The sequence below is a fragment of the Pseudophryne corroboree genome, chromosome 11 (genome assembly GCF_028390025.1).
Source record: "Pseudophryne corroboree isolate aPseCor3 chromosome 11, aPseCor3.hap2, whole genome shotgun sequence".
NCBI lineage: Eukaryota > Metazoa > Chordata > Amphibia > Anura > Myobatrachidae > Pseudophryne > Pseudophryne corroboree.
In genome coordinates, this window is record NC_086454.1 from 122498393 (window position 1) to 122512429 (window position 14037).

At 45.6% G+C, this 14037-nt stretch overlaps 1 protein-coding gene across 1 annotated transcript in view; it reads right to left on the reverse strand.

Annotated features, from left to right (window-relative positions):
• TALDO1 (transaldolase 1) overlaps window positions 1-14037 on the reverse strand; it is a 77065-nt gene that overhangs the window by 42436 nt on the left and 20592 nt on the right. The gene's annotated exons all lie outside the window — the stretch shown is intronic.

The window sequence follows — 14037 nt, forward strand, 5'->3', positions numbered from 1 at the left end:
AGCACGCCAATATGAACAATCTCATCCATATTAGCATGCAGTGCTATGGAGCTGGGTTACTGGGGGAATGAAGAAACTTCACTTCCCCTGACATCTCCCACCACCGGGTCACCCGTCGGCTGTATCCACCGTCTGGCAGCTCGGCGGCAGATCGCCAAGTGTGTAGGGCCCATAACGGTTAGACAAATTGTGCAGTGCTGCAGTTAAACAAAGGCGATGTTTATAGTGGAACCAAGAAATGAGCATGATTGGGTGCTATACATGTACTCTGCATGATATTTTATATACTATCTATCATATCCTTATCTTGCGACAAAAATGGAGCAAGACTACAGGAGAAATCCGTTGACAAATCAGATATACATAAAACAAACAATTCCGAAGTGTGCTGTATTGGTCGATTGTTTTTTCACAAATTCTTCCAAGATCACCCAGATGGATATATACACCAAACTGGAGAATTCTTATAAATACTGTTTCCTGGGGTCCTAAAAATAGATATCCTCTCACCAGAAAATCACCCAAACAAGAGGCCCAAGGCCAATTAACACCAATTGTTGTTTTATTAACACAGGTTTAAAACACACACATTAAAAAAAAAGTAGACAGAAAGGGATTACCATTAGAGATGAGCGGGTTCGGTTTCTCTGAATCCGAACCCGCACGAACTTCATGTTTTTTTTCACGGGTCCGAGCGACTCGGATCTTCCCGCCTTGCTCGGTTAACCCGAGCGCGCCCGAACGTCATCATGACGCTGTCGGATTCTCGCGAGACTCGGATTCTATATAAGGAGCCGCGCGTCGCCGCCATTTTCACACGTGCATTGAGATTGATAGGGAGAGGATGTGGCTGGCGTCCTCTCCATTTAGATTAGAAGAGAGAGAGAGAGAGAGAGAGATTGACCTGATTTACTGGAGCTTAGGAGTACTGTAGAAGTGTAGAGAGTGCAGAGTTTACTAGTGACTGACCACAGTGACCACCAGACAGTGCAGTTTTATTTAATATATCCGTTCTCTGCCTGAAAAAAACGACACACAGTGACTCAGTCACATACCATATCTGTGTGCACTGCTCAGCCCAGTGTGCTGCATCATCTATGTATATATATCTGACTGTGCTCAGCTCACACAGCTTATAATTGTGGGGGAGACTGGGGAGCACTGCAGTGCCAGTTAATAGTTATAGGTTATAGCAGGAGCCAGGAGTACATATTATATTAAAATTAAACAGTGCACACTTTTGCTGCAGGAGTGCCAATGCCAGTGTGACTGACCAGTGACCTGACCACACTGACCACCAGTATAGTTAGTAGTATACTATATTGTGTGATTGCCTGAAAAAGTTAAACACTCGTCGTGTGACTTCACTTGTGTGGTGTTTTTTTTTTTTATTCTATAAAAAACTCATTCTGCTGACAGACAGTGTCCAGCAGGTCCGTCATTATATAATATATATACCTGTCCGGCTGCAGTAGTGATATATATATATTTTTTATATCATTATTTATCATCCAGTCGCAGCAGACACAGTACGGTAGTTCACGGCTGTAGCTACCTCTGTGTCGGCACTCGGCAGTCCGTCCATAATTGTATACCACCTACCCGTGGTTTTTTTTTTCTCTCTTCTTTATACATACATACATACATACATACTACTACATCTCTTTATCAACCAGTCTATATTAGCAGCAGACACAGTACGGTAGTTCACGGCTGTAGCTACCTCTGTGTCGGCACTCGGCAGTCCGTCCATAATTGTATACCACCTACCCGTGGTTTTTTTTTCTCTCTTCTTTATACATACATACATACTACTACATCTCTTTATCAACCAGTCTATATTAGCAGCAGACACAGTACGGTAATTCACGGCTGTAGCTACCTCTGTGTCGGCACTCCGTCCATAATTGTATAACACCTACCCGTGGTTTTTTTTTCTTTCTTCTTTATACATACATACTACTACATCTCTTTATCAACCAGTCTATATTAGCAGCAGACACAGTACAGTACGGTAGTCCACGGCTGTAGCTACCTCTGTGTCGGCACTCGGCAGTCCGTCCATAATTGTATACCACCTACCCGTGGTTTTTTTTTTCTCTCTTCTTTATACATACATACTACTACATCTCTTTATCAACCAGTCTATATTAGCAGCAGACACAGTACGGTAATTCACGGCTGTAGCTACTTCTGTGTCGGCACTCCGTCCATAATTGTATAACACCTACCCGTGGTTTTTTTTTCTTTCTTCTTTATACATACATACATACATACATACATACATACATACTACTACATCTCTTTATCAACCAGTCTATATTAGCAGCAGACACAGTACAGTACGGTAGTCCACGGCTGTAGCTACCTCTGTGTCGGCACTCGGCAGTCCGTCCATAATTGTATACCACCTACCCGAGGTTTTTTTTTCTTTCTTTATACATACATACATACATACATACATACTACTACATCTCTTTATCAACCAGTCTATATTAGCAGCAGGTACAGTACGGTAGTTCACGGCTGTAGCTACCTCCGTGTCGGCACTCGGCAGTCCGTCCATAATTGTATACTAGTATCCATCCATCTCCATTGTTTACCTGAGGTGCCTTTTAGTTGTGCCTATTAAAATATGGAGAACAAAAATGTTGAGGTTCCAAAATTAGGGAAAGATCAAGATCCACTTCCACCTCGTGCTGAAGCTGCTGCCACTAGTCATGGCCGAGACGATGAAATGCCAGCAACGTCGTCTGCCAAGGCCGATGCCCAATGTCATAGTACAGAGCATGTCAAATCCAAAACACCAAATATCAGTAAAAAAAGGACTCCAAAACCTAAAATAAAATTGTCGGAGGAGAAGCGTAAACTTGCCAATATGCCATTTACCACACGGAGTGGCAAGGAACGGCTGAGGCCCTGGCCTATGTTCATGGCTAGTGGTTCAGCTTCACATGAGGATGGAGGCACTCAGCCTCTCGCTAGAAAAATGAAAAGACTCAAGCTGGCAAAAGCAGTAGCACCGCAAAGAACTGTGCGTTCTTCGAAATCCCAAATCCACAAGGAGAGTCCAATTGTGTCGGTTGCGATGCCTGACCTTCCCAACACTGGACGTGAAGAGCATGCGCCTTCCACCATTTGCACGCCCCCTGCAAGTGCTGGAAGGAGCACCCGCAGTCCAGTTCCTGATAGTCAGATTGAAGATGTCAGTGTTGAAGTACACCAGGATGAGGAGGATATGGGTGTTGCTGGCGCTGGGGAGGAAATTGACAAGGAGGATTCTGATGGTGAGGTGGTTTGTTTAAGTCAGGCACCCGGGGAGACACCTGTTGTCCATGGGAGGAATATGGCCGTTGACATGCCTGGTGAAAATACCAAAAAAATCAGCTCTTCAGTGTGGAGGTATTTCAACAGAAAAGCGGACAACAGGTGTCAAGCCGTGTGTTCCCTTTGTCAAGCTGTAATAAGTAGGGGTAAGGACGTTAACCACCTCGGAACATCCTCCCTTATACGTCACCTGCAGCGCATTCATAATAAGTCAGTGACAAGTTCAAAAACTTTGGGTGACAGCGGAAGCAGTCCACTGACCAGTAAATCCCTTCCTCTTGTAACCAAGCTCACGCAAACCACCCCACCAACTCCCTCAGTGTCAATTTCCTCCTTCCCCAGGAATGCCAATAGTCCTGCAGGCCATGTCACTGGCAATTCTGACGAGTCCTCTCCTGCCTGGGATTCCTCCGATGCATCCTTGCGTGTAACGCCTACTGCTGCTGGGAGTCGATGGTCATCCCAGAGGGGAAGTCGTAAGACCACTTTTACTACTTCCACCAAGCAATTGACTGTCCAACAGTCCTTTGCGAGGAAGATGAAATATCACAGCAGTCATCCTACTGCAAAGCGGATAACTGAGGCCTTGGCATCCTGGGTGGTGAGAACCGTGGTTCCGGTATCCATCATTACTGCAGAGCCAACTAGAGACTTGTTGGAGGTACTGTGTCCCCGGTACCAAATACCATCTAGGTTCCATTTCTCTAGGCAGGCGATACCGAAAATTTACACAGACCTCAGAAAAAGAGTCACCAGTGTCCTAAAAAATGCAGCTGTACCCAATGTCCACTTAACCACGGACATGTGGACAAGTGGAGCAGGGCAGGGTCAGGACTATATGACTGTGACAGCCCACTGGGTAGATGTATGGACTCCCGCCGCAAGAACAGCAGCGGCGGCACCAGTAGCAGCATCTCGCAAACGCCAACTCTTTCCTAGGCAGGCTACGCTTTGTATCACCGCTTTCCAGAATACGCACACAGCTGAAAACCTCTTACGGCAACTGAGGAAGATTATCGCGGAATGGCTTACCCCAATTGGACTCTCCTGTGGATTTGTGGCATCGGACAACGCCAGCAATATTGTGTGTGCATTAAATATGGGCAAATTCCAGCACGTCCCATGTTTTGCACATACCTTGAATTTGGTGGTGCAGAATTATTTAAAAAACGACAGGGGCGTGCAAGAGATGCTGTCGGTGGCCAGAAGAATTGCGGGACACTTTCGGCATACAGGCACCACGTACAGAAGACTGGAGCACCACCAAAAACTACTGAACCTGCCCTGCCATCATCTGAAGCAAGAAGTGGTAACGAGGTGGAATTCAACCCTCTATATGCTTCAGAGGTTGGAGGAGCAGCAAAAGGCCATTCAAGCCTATACAATTGAGCACGATATAGGAGGTGGAATGCACCTGTCTCAAGCGCAGTGGAGAATGATTTCAACGTTGTGCAAGGTTCTGCTGCCCTTTGAACTTGCCACACGTGAAGTCAGTTCAGACACTGCCAGCCTGAGTCAGGTCATTCCCCTCATCAGGCTTTTGCAGAAGAAGCTGGAGACATTGGAGGAGCTAACACAGAGCGATTCCGCTAGGCATGTGGGACTTGTGGATGGAGCCCTTAATTCGCTTAACAAGGATTCACGGGTGGTCAATCTGTTGAAATCAGAGCACTACATTTTGGCCACCGTGCTCGATCCTAGATTTAAAGCCTACCTTGGATCTCTCTTTCCGGCAGACACAAGTCTGCTGGGGTTGAAAGACCTGCTGGTGAGAAAATTGTCAAGTCAAGCGGAACGCGACCTGTCAACATCTCCTCCTTCACATTCTCCCGCAACTGGGGGTGCGAGGAAAAGGCTCAGAATTCCGAGCCCACCCGCTGGCGGTGATGCAGGGCAGTCTGGAGCGACTGCTGATGCCGACATCTGGTCCGGACTGAAGGACCTGACAACGATTACGGACATGTCGTCTACTGTCACTGCATATGATTCTCTCACCATTGAAAGAATGGTGGAGGATTATATGAGTGACCGCATCCAAGTAGGCACGTCACACAGTCCATACTTATACTGGCAGGAAAAAGAGGCAATTTGGAGGCCATTGCACAAACTGGCTTTATTCTACCTAAGTTGCCCTCCCACAAGTGTGTACTCCGAAAGAGTGTTTAGTGCCGCCGCTCACCTTGTCAGCAATCGGCGTACGAGGTTACATCCAGAAAATGTGGAGAAGATGATGTTCATTAAAATGAATTATAATCAATTCCTCCGCGGAGACATTGACCAGCAGCAATTGCCTCCACAAAGTACACAGGGAGCTGAGATGGTGGATTCCAGTGGGGACGAATTGATAATCTGTGAGGAGGGGGATGTACACGGTGATATATCGGAGGATGATGATGATGATGATGATGATGATGATGATGATGAGGTGGACATCTTGCCTCTGTAGAGCCAGTTTGTGCAAGGAGAGATTAATTGCTTCTTTTTTGGGGGGGGTCCAAACCAACCCGTCATATCAGTCACAGTCGTGTGGCAGACCCTGTCACTGAAATGATGGGTTGGTTAAAGTGTGCATGTCCTGTTTTGTTTATACAACATAAGGGTGGGTGGGAGGGCCCAAGGACAATTCCATCTTGCACCTCTTTTTTCTTTTATTTTTCTTTGTGTCATGTGCTGTTTGGGGAGGGTTTTTTGGAAGGGACATCCTGCGTGACACTGCAGTGACTCCTAAATGGGCCCGGTGTTTGTGTCGGCCACTAGGGTCGCTAATCTTACTCACACAGCTACCTCATTGCGCCTCTTTTTCTTTGCGTCATGTGCTGTTTGGGGAGGGTTTTTTGGAAGGGACATCCTGCGTGACACTGCAGTGCCACTCCTAGATGGGCCAGGTGTTTGTGTCGGCCACTAGGGTCGCTTAGCTTAGTCATCCAGCGACCTCGGTGCAAATTTTAGGACTAAAAATAATATTGTGAGGTATTCAGAATAGACTGAAAATGAGTGGAAATTATGGTTTTTGAGGTTAATAATAATATGGGATCAAAATGACCCCCAAATTCTATGATTTAAGCTGTTTTTTAGGGTTTTTTGAAAAAAACACCCGAATCCAAAACACACCCGAATCCGACAAAAAAAAAATTCGGTGAGGTTTTGCCAAAACGCGGTCGAACCCAAAACACGGCCGCGGAACCGAACCCAAAACCAAAACCCGAAAAATTTCAGGCGCTCATCTCTAATTACCATCCAGAATGTGACGACAACGTAGATCCTCCCTCACCTTAACAAGGTGTGAGCTCAAAGAGGAGAATCTTTACAAACTGGATTGATGACTCATGGCTGACAGACCCTACACATTTATTCATCAGGGGTAGTCCAGTAATGAAGGCAGGACCAAATACGAAAGAGATTATATATACACACACACACAAATAGTCATGTGGCAGCCTGGATGTCATTCTTTGTTTTAATAACCAATTAAGGTTCTCAGATCAATAGTTTTGATAAAGTTGAGTCATACACAGCACATTTTATTACTAATCTGCACAGATTGGCAGTAAGCAGGTTGGCACACACCAAAATAGCCACACATACCAGCAAGCCTTCTATACATTGCATAAAGCCATGACTAAAGATGTGCAGTAGGCTTTATAATACATCTAACTCCACAACATGCAGTGAGCAAACTCTAATACACGTTAGTCACAGCTATTCCTGCCTGTGAAGACATGCAGAATGTTACTCATCACTGAAAGCAAGTTGGTCACGTTAAGTTCCACTTTATTTACAGTGTAAATCATTAAACCAATGTCTCCCTAGAACATGGATATACCCTCATGAGATTTTGGTGACCAATCCTCTAACACAGGCTTGGCCAACCTGCAGTGACCAGGGCATTAATGACTATGGGGAAGACTGCAGAATTGGCTATCATTCCAGCCTTATCTTTAATGTTTGCTGCATCTTTGAGACTGCCACTTTGCCTCAGGTAACCTTATCTAGGTGTAACCTACTGTATAAAAGCCAGGCAGACAATGAGAAATCTTACTCACAGTGACTATGCAGAAAGACTGGCCACTGCAGCCACAGGAGGAAGAATGCTTGTGTACAGCAGGAAGCTGTAATCATTTCTCAACATTGCATGTAACATTAAAAATGAGACTTCCCTAGTGCTTCTAGTATATGCGTGTCCATGAAGTAATCAGAAACTTCCTAAAACAAAACAGAATCTGAAGGTCTAGGCCCCATGCCAGAGATGTCAGCTAGAAAAGTGGTTTTCCAACTCTGTACCCCTAACAGGTCACGTTTTCCACGTCACCAGCCACAAAGATACACAGGTCACCTGGAAAATGTTAACTGTTGGGTCCTGAGCTTGAGAACCACTGACATACACAATTTTTGTCCTACTTGTGTGGAAAATAGAATGTCATTTCTATTTCCCTCACAAAATGATTTAAAAAGGTCCTTTGTATGTGGAGGCCTGGGGCAGTAGTCCCATCTGCCCTATTGTTAATCTGGTCCTAATGATTACTAGTAAAACCAGCATAGCCTAAATAAAGCTACTGTACAGATGTCTTTATCAAAGGGCCCCCTTGGTTGTCTCCTTAACATGTGAAAATGGGTTGGGGCTGAAATGCTGGCAGTCGGGATGCTGGTGGACAGAACACAAACTGCGGCATCCTGCTATTTAGAATCTACAAAGGGGTTGGAAAGCAAGCTAACCCTAAACCCACCCTTACCAGTGGTACCTACACTTCCCTGAGGTGCCTAACCCCAACCTCCCCCACACATCAAGAGTCCTTCAATCAGGATTTTGTCTGTCAGGATGCCAGAGCCAGCATTGTGATCCTATTTGGGCTGCCAGTGTTCTGATTAGTGACAGGATTCTGATGTCAGTCTTGACAGCCATGATCCCAACTAGATCCTGTTGAGATTTTACCTTGACAACAGCTACTTAAATACTAAAGGGCGTCATAACTTGCAATACTAGTCACAGCCAGCACCAGGGGGGGGGAGAACATTTGTGTTTGCATTGGGAGCAAAACTTCCCAGAAACCGTCCTGCCTAGAACTTACTTTTTGCATATATTGATGTTTAATGTGCTTCTAAGAGGTTGTAGGAAAAAAAAAAAAAAAAAAAAAAAAAAAATCAAATCTACATTCTTATAGGGGGTTGGGGCTGTGCAACTGGCAGTCAGGATTCCTGAGGTCTCCATACAAATAGGGTTCCTAGCAGCAGAATGCCAGCCAGGTGGGGTGGGCGAGTGCAACAAAGCCCCTCACCATGCACACCCACGACTGGGAATAGTCCCTGTTTGTTGGCATGCCAACTGTCGGGCATTTGATCACTCAGGATGTTGGCATGGTGACAGGTGGGATCCTATTCACCCAGTCACATAACTGGATCCCCTTAGAGGTACATGTTTGAACAGGAATGAATAGCATACATTCTGGGAGTGTCACTCTGATTAGGCTGGTGAAGTATGCTACAAACAAATGAATGTGCCATCATTAACCACCTAGTCCCCATCTGACCCTGAAAAAGCTACAAAAACTAGGGGCAGCTGATAAGCACATCGTGGGAAGAAGGAAGAAATGGAAATTACCCTAGGGTAATTACCTCCTGGCGCTAGATGCAGAGATTTGTCGTGGGAAGAAGCAGCTCTGAAAGTCTAGCTATAATCAGTACTATCAGAAGAAAAAAAAATTTAATCACCACATGTATTCTAACATAGTCTATCTGAAAATTCTATTAAGTTGGGATCCCAGCGGTCAGGATACAGACTTCACAATCCCAACTGCCAACAGTGCAGACAGCCGGAATCTTGGCTAACAGGGGCTATTCCCACTCGTGGGTGTCCACAACACCAATAGAGTGGGAATAGAACCTGTGGCAAGCTCACAAGGAGACCCTTTGCACTTGACCCGCTGCTGGTATATAGTGTTCACTCTAGGTGTCTTTCACAGGGCGCTGTGCCCTGCCCCTTTTTTAGACACCTGAATGCTGCCCTGCCCGTTTGTGTGCGCCCTCCTGCCCCACACTTTGCTGCCCGCCGGACCCTGCCACGCCGCCGGACACATTACTGCAGTTGGATTACTGCAGTGTGGTCACACTGTCTCCCTGCATGAGACAGACCTCCGCGACCCGCCCCGCCCGCCTCTTCCCGCCCATCCTTAGCTGTCAGCCGCCGCAGCTCCCCTCCTCTGCGAGAGACAGGAGGGCTGGGTTTGCCTCTCCCGCCGAGGAAGACCCAGCCCTCCCACCTCTGTGTGCATGAATCCAGAGCACGTTACACCTTACGCCGTAATGGCCTCCTGCACATGTCACTTCTGCTGGGGCCAGACACCCGCAGGCAGCCCCCACCTTCCACCAGCCAGCGTACCCACCTACCGGAGTGTGACCCTCAGCTGCCAGAGTGAGAGTAGATATACATGTATTTAAATGCATTGCCATATCCTGCCCCCGCCCCCACCCCCTGCATGTGGCCAATTTACCCCCTGCCTGTGTGTGGCACACTTTACCCCCTCACCCTGGTTTGTGCCCCCCGTGTGTGTGTATGTATATGACACCTTGTGCCCTCCTGCTGCCCCCCCCCCCCCAACCCCCTGTGTGCGACACCTCTACCCCTTGTTTTGTGTGTGCGGAACCATCTAACCCCCCCCCCCCCTCCCCCCATGTTGTGTGGCCCCCTGTGCCTGCTGCACTTTGAAAATATCCGAGTGCTCTCTACCTGGTGCAATGTTTCTCAGTGCTCTCTACCTGGTGCAATGTTTCTCAGTGCTCTCTACCTGGTGCAATGTTTCTCAGTGCTCTCTACCTGGTGCAATGTTTCTCAGTGCTCTCTACCTGGTGCAATGTTTCTCAGTGCTCTCTACCTGGTGCAAGGTTTCTCAGTGCTCTCTACCTGGTGCAATGTTTCTCGGTGCTCTCTACCTGGTGCAATGTTTCTCGGTGCTCTCTACCTGGTGCAATGTTTCTCGGTGCTCTCTACCTGGTGCAATGTTTCTCTGTGCTCTCTACCTGGTGCAATGTTTCTCTGTGCTCTGCCTGGCGCAAAGTGTAAAATGTGCTTTATCTGGTGCAATATGTATAACGTGCTCTACCTGTCAGTGTGTATAGGAGGTTCTACCTGGTGCAGTGTGTATTAGCTGCACTACTGTGTGGTGTAATGTGAATTGCCACTATTATGTGGCCACGCCCCTTCCCCATGAAAAACAACGCCCCTAAATTTTTGCTGCGTGCCTTCGCCGCGCACTGTCCATTCTATCACATGTGGGAATGGGAGGACCAAGCATTATAGTATGTACCTAAATGTGCCCTACCGAATGAAAAATGTGCCCTACCCGTGATCAGCAGAAAATATATAGTATACTCTGCGCTATATAACCACTGTATCAGGTTGAGCTATAGTGTGCAGTCTGTCATATAGAATAATTGACTCAGTAGAACTGTGAAGGTATAACAATAAATTCTTTATCTAATATTTAAAAAGCGGTATACATTTCATACAGAATAAGCAGCATGTATTAGGCAACAATTAATTTATAATCACAATTAGTATAGCATGTAATGAGATAAGATATCTTTGTTATATTACTAAAAAATGAATGAAAGTACACTGGCGTCCCAGTGATTAATATAGGTCTCGTAAAAATAATCACGGCTTTATTTAGTAATGAACTTTTGTATATATTGAGGTATAATTACCCATGTGCAGATTTCTGTGAGTATGGATAAGCAGGATCCGTTAATATACGTGCACATAGATTGGTATGCAGTTAATTGAACCGATTGAAGCTGGTTTGGAAAAGGCCGTATATTTTTCACGGCTGAATTCCGGATAAAATGGTTCTTATTGACCTGTGTGAAGATCTCCAAAGAACCCACCTCCTCACACCGGGTGTTAGACCTCACTGCGGAGGCCAGTAGCAGTAACTCGGTACAGGTGAGCGGAAAACTGGACGTCTGTGATAGTGGTAATCTCCTCAAGCCGGGTGTTAGACCTCACTGCAGCGGCCAATATCACTCACTCGGTACGGGTAGACAAAGAACCCGACGTCTGCAGCACAGCACCTGGATGGATGTCAGCGCCCTCGCCGAGAGCCGCTGGCCGGAGCGCCCGGCGTGTAACCAAGCCGTGATGGAATGTAGCTGTGAAGATCTTCACAGCTACATTCCATCACGGCTTGGTTACACGCCGGGCGCTCCGGCCAGCGGCTTTCGGCGAGGGCGCTGACATCCGTCCAGGTGCTGTGCTGCAGTGAGGTCTAACACCCGGCTTGAGGAGATTACCACTATCACAGACGTCCAGTTTTCCGCTCACCTGTACCAAGTGACTGCTACTGGCCTCCGCAGTGAGGTCTAACACCCGGTGTGAGGAGGTGGGTTCTTTGGAGATCTTCACACAGGTCAATAAGAACCATTTTATCCGGAATTCAGCCGTGAAAAATACGGCCTTTTCCAAACCAGCTTCAATCAGTTCAATTAACTGCATACCAATCTATGGGCACATATATTAACGGATCCTGCTTATCCATACTCCCAGAAATCTGCACATGGGTAATTATACCTCAATATATACAAAAGTTCATTACTAAATAAAGCCGTGATTATTTTTACGAGACATATATTAATCACTGGGACGCCAGTGTACTTTCATTCATTTTTTAGTAATATAACAAAGATATCTTCTCATTACATGCTATACTAATTGTGATTATAAATTAATTGTTGCCTAATACATGCTGCTTATTCTGTATGAAATGTATACCGCTTTTTAAATATTAGATAAAGAATTTATTGTTATACCTTCACAGTTCTACTGAGTCAATTATTCTATATGACAGACTGCACACTATAGCTCAACCTGATAGTGGTTATATAGCGCAGAGTATACTATATATTTTCTCTTGTTCTCCAATTAATTGGCAACCTAGCTAGTTGTCTTACTCAGCTGCTATTGATGCACTTTATGTAATTAATTACTAATTGCTATCAGCGCCGGAAGAATAACAGATAGGGACAGGTGTCTGTTTATTCGTTTGTATTCTACCCGTGATCAGCACCCTGCCCTAAAAAAATTCCTAGAGTGAACACTAGGTATAATGATCAGGACAGTTGTCGGTATACAGACGGTTGGCACCCCGATAGTCCGTAAATCCTACCGATTCCCAGCTAAGGTAGCTAAAAGAAATGAGAAAAGTCTGGTATGGGTACCAAAACCAGGACATTAGATTGGGATTAGCCACATATAGCTGCTAAACCCATCTATTTGGGCATTTGAAAGGGTGTGGATCATAGGGTCGACCACACTTAAGTCAACAGTAAGTTGATCGACAGGACAAAGTCGACATGAGTTTAATTTTTTTTGCATGGTTTTCTCCGTAGAGTGACCAGGAACCCCAATTAGTGCACCATGTTCCCTTGCACGGCTCACTTCGCTCACCATGCTTTGGGCAAGGTTAGTGTTCCCAATTGAAGTCAACGTGGCTTGTAAAGCATGAAAAGGTTCAAAAAAAGGAAGTAAAATTTGAAAAAAAAAAAAATCATGACAACCTAGAAACCCTGCCGACGTAGACATTGTCGACCTAAGTGTGGTCGATCTAGAGACCGGATACAGTTTGAAAAGTGATTTTGGCGTCTAAATGAATTGCTTCAACAAGTGTCCATAACAATTGAATCATCCCCATTATGCAATATTTTGAAAGCTGGAGACTTTTTAAACTCTTTGGAAACAAAATGTAATGCTTCCATTGTCTTTTGTGCTATAAAGGCAAAAACCTCACAAATCCACAGTAATCCAGCTCTAAAGTCAGAGTATGCAGGTTACACTAACCAGACGCATGCAGCTGGAAGCACAGTGCAACTTACATGTAGTGGGGATGGTCACAGTGCAGTGTAGCCGGATGTTCCCAAATGACCCCACAGTCCAGGTTTTAAGTATATCCATGGCTCAGCACAGATGCTCAAATCAATTTAACTAAGGTACTAATTAAGTCACGAGCAGCCAAGCATGTATATAATCAAAGCCTCCACTGTTAGGGTGCCTTGACAGCATTTGGGAACCTCCGATGTAACCAATGGCAATTAACTGCAAAATGTTGTAAATGTTAAAGGTGATAAGTGTAAAGGTAATATTTGATTACCAGTATGTAATCCAGGCTGTAGTAATAAAGGGGGCACATCCGTGAGTTACAAACAGCAGGTTTCCATGTGATAAACATGCCCATTACTAACAGGAGTCAGCAGGTTATTGCTAGCACACAGTGTGTGGGATTAGAGCAGTGGTTCCCAAACGGTGTGCCGTGGCTCTTTGGGGTGCCTCAGGACACTTGCAGGGGTGCCCTGGGTTGGTGACCCAAGACCAATTCAAATTATTTACGGTCAATGTAATAGGCAAAACCAGTGCTGGTGGCTGTCAAACATACAATATGTGGACAAACAGAAGTGAATCTTGTCCGTCACCATACAATTGACCCTAAAGATGAAATAAACACAATTTACTAAATTTAATAGTTCTTTCAAATTTCTCAATAAGAAACTTTTGGTCTAGGGGTGCCATGAAAAATATTCTGATACGCTAGGGTGCCGTGATTCAAAAAAGTTTAGGAACCACTGGCTTAGAGAATGATCTGGTCAGCAGCTAACACTGCTGTCATGTGGACAGGCCCAACATTTCAGGATGTGCACCCACTGTACACATGCTGAAAGCTGAGGCCT